The following is a 2,935-nucleotide window of genomic DNA, read 5'->3' on the forward strand; positions in this document are numbered from 1 at the left end:
TATGGTGTATCACATTGATTGATTTGCGTATATTGAAGAATCCTTCCATCCCTGGGATAAATCCCACTTGATCATGGTGTATGATCCTTTTAATGTGTTGTTGGATTCTGTTTGCTAGTATTTTGTTGAGGATTTTTGCATCTATATTCATCAGTGATATTGGTCTCTAATTTTCTTTTTTTGTAGTATCTTTGTCTGATTTTGGTATCAGGGTGATGGTGGCCTGATAGAATGAGTTTGGGAGTGTTCCTTCCTCTGCAGTTTTTTGGAAGAGTTTGAGAAGCATGGGTGTTAGCTCTTCTCTAAATGTTTGATAGAATTCACCTGTGAAGCCATCTGGTCCTGGACTTTTGTTTGTTGGAAGATTTTTAATCACAGTTTCAATTTCATTACTTGTGATTGGTCTGTTCATATTTTCTGTTTCTTCCTGGTTCAGTCTTGGAAGGTTATACCTTTCTAAGCATTTGTGCATTTCTTCCAGGTTTTTCCATTTCATTGGCATAGAGTTGCTTGTAGTAGTCTCTTAGGATGCTTTGTATTTCTGCGGTGTCTGTTGTAACTTCTCCTTTTTCATTTCTAATTTTATTGATTTGAGTGCTCTCCCTCTTTTTCTTGATGAGTCTGGCTAATGGCTTATCAATTTTGTTTATCTTCTCCAAGAACCAGCTTTTTGTTTTATTGATCTTTGCTATTGTTTTCTTTGTTTCTATTTCATTTATTTTTGCTCTGATCTTTATGATTTCTTTCGTTCTGCTAACTTTGGGTTTTGTTTGTTCTTCTTTCTCTAGTTCCTTTAGGTGTAAGGTTAGATTGTTTACTTGAGATTTTTCTTGTTTCTTGAGGTAGGCTTGTATAGCTATAAACCTCCCTCTTAGAACTGCTTTTGCTGCATCCCATAGGTTTTGGATCGTCGTGTTTTCATTGTCATTTGTCTCAAGGTATTTTTTGATTTCCTCTTTGATTTCTTCAGTGCTCTCTTGGTTATTTAGTAACGTATTGTTTAGCCTCCATGTGTTTGTGTTTTTTATGTTTTTTTCCCTGTAATTCATTTCTAATCTCATAGCGTTGTGGTCAGAAAAGATGCTTGATATGATTTCAATTTTCTTAAATTTACTGAGGCTTGATTTGTGCCCCAAGATGTGATCTATCCTGGAGAATGTTCCATGCGCACTTGAGAAGAAAGTGTAATCTGCTGTTTTTGGATGGAATGTCCTATAAATATCAATTAAAGATATCTGGTCTATTGTGTCATTTAAAACTTCTGTTTCCTTATTTATTTTCATTTTGGATGTTCTGTCCATTGGTGTAAGTGAGGTGTTAAAGTCCCCCACTATTACTGTGTTACTGTCGATTTCCTCTTTTATAGCTGTTAGCAGTTGCCTTATGTATTGAGGTGCTCCTATGGTTGGTGCATATATATTTATAATTGTTATATCTTCTTCTTGGATTGATCCCTTGATCATTATGTAGTGTCCTTCCTTGTCTCTTGTAACATTCTTTATTTTAAAGTCTCTTTTATCTGATATGAGTATAGCTACTCCAGCTTTCTTTTGATTTCCATTTGCATGGAATATCTTTTTCCATCCCCTGACTTTCAGTCTGAACGTGTCCCTAGGTCTGAAGTGGGTCTCTTGCAGACAGTATATATATGGGTCTTGTTGTTGTATCCATTCAGCAAGCCTGTGTCTCTTGGTTGGAGCATTTAATCCATTCACGTTTAAGGTAATTATCGATATGTATGTTCCTATGACCATTTTCTGAATTGTTTTGGGTTTGTTTTTGTAGGTCCTTTTCTTCTCTTGTGTTTCCCACTTAGAAAAGTTCCTTTAGCATTTGTTGTAGAGCTGGTTTTGTGGTGCTGAATTCTCTTAGCTTTTGCTTGTCTGTAAAGCTTTTGGTTTCTCCATCAAATCTAAATGAGATCCTTGCTGGGTACAGTAATCTTGGTTGTAGGTTCTTCCCTTTCATCACTTTAAGTATATCATGCCACTCCCTTCTGGCTTGTAGAGTTTCTGCTGAGAAATCAGCTGTTAACCTTATGGGAGTTCCCTTGTATGTTATTTGTCGTTTCTCCCTTGCTGCTTTCAATAGTTTTCCTTTGTCTTTAATTTTTGCCAATTTGATTACTATGTGTCTTGGCGTGTTTCTCCTTGGGTTTATCCTGTATGGGACTCTCTCTGCTTCCTGGACTTGGGTGGCTATTTCCTTTCCCATGTTAGGGACGTTTTCGACTATAATCTCTTCAAATATTTTCTCGGGTCCTTTCTCTCTCTCTTCTCCTTCTGGGACCCCTATAATGAGAATGTTGTTGCGTTTAATGTTGTCCCAGAGGTCTCTTAGGCCGTCTTCATTTCTTTTCATTCTTTTTTCTTCAGTCTGTTCCGCAGCAGTTAATTCCACCATTCTGTCCTCCAAGTCACTTATCCGATCTTTTGCGTCAGTTATTCTGCTATTGATTCCTTCTAATGTAGTTTTCATTTCAGTTATTGTATTGTTCGTCTCTGTTTGTTTGTTCTTTAATTCTTCTAGGTCTTTGTTAAACATTTTTTGCATCTTCTCGATCTTTGCCTCCATTCTTATTCCGAGGTCCTGGATCATCTTCACTATCATTATTCTGAATTCTTTTTCTGGAAGGTTGCCGATCTCCACTTCATTTAATTGTTTTTCTGGGGTTTTATCTTGTTCCTTCATCTGGTATATAGCCCTCTGCCTTTTCCTCTCGTCTGTCTTTCTGTGAATGTGGTTTTTGTTCCACAGGCTGCAGGATTGTAGTTCTTCTTGCTTCTGCTGTCTGCCCTCTGGTGGATGAGGCTATCTAAGAGGCTTGATGGGAGGGACTGGTGGTGGGTAGAGCTGACTGTTGCTCTCGTGGGCAGAGCTCAGTAAAACTTTAATCTGCTTGACTGTTGATGGGTGGGGCTGTGTTCCCTCCCTG

The 2,935-nt window shown here is 37.8% G+C and overlaps 1 protein-coding gene across 1 annotated transcript in view; it reads right to left on the reverse strand.

The window, feature by feature from the left end:
* LAMA2 (laminin subunit alpha 2) overlaps positions 1-2,935 on the reverse strand; it is a 623,785-nt gene that overhangs the window by 11,708 nt on the left and 609,142 nt on the right. The gene's annotated exons all lie outside the window — the stretch shown is intronic.

Source organism: Balaenoptera ricei, chromosome 12 (assembly GCF_028023285.1).
Source record: "Balaenoptera ricei isolate mBalRic1 chromosome 12, mBalRic1.hap2, whole genome shotgun sequence".
Classification (NCBI taxonomy): domain Eukaryota; kingdom Metazoa; phylum Chordata; class Mammalia; order Artiodactyla; family Balaenopteridae; genus Balaenoptera; species Balaenoptera ricei.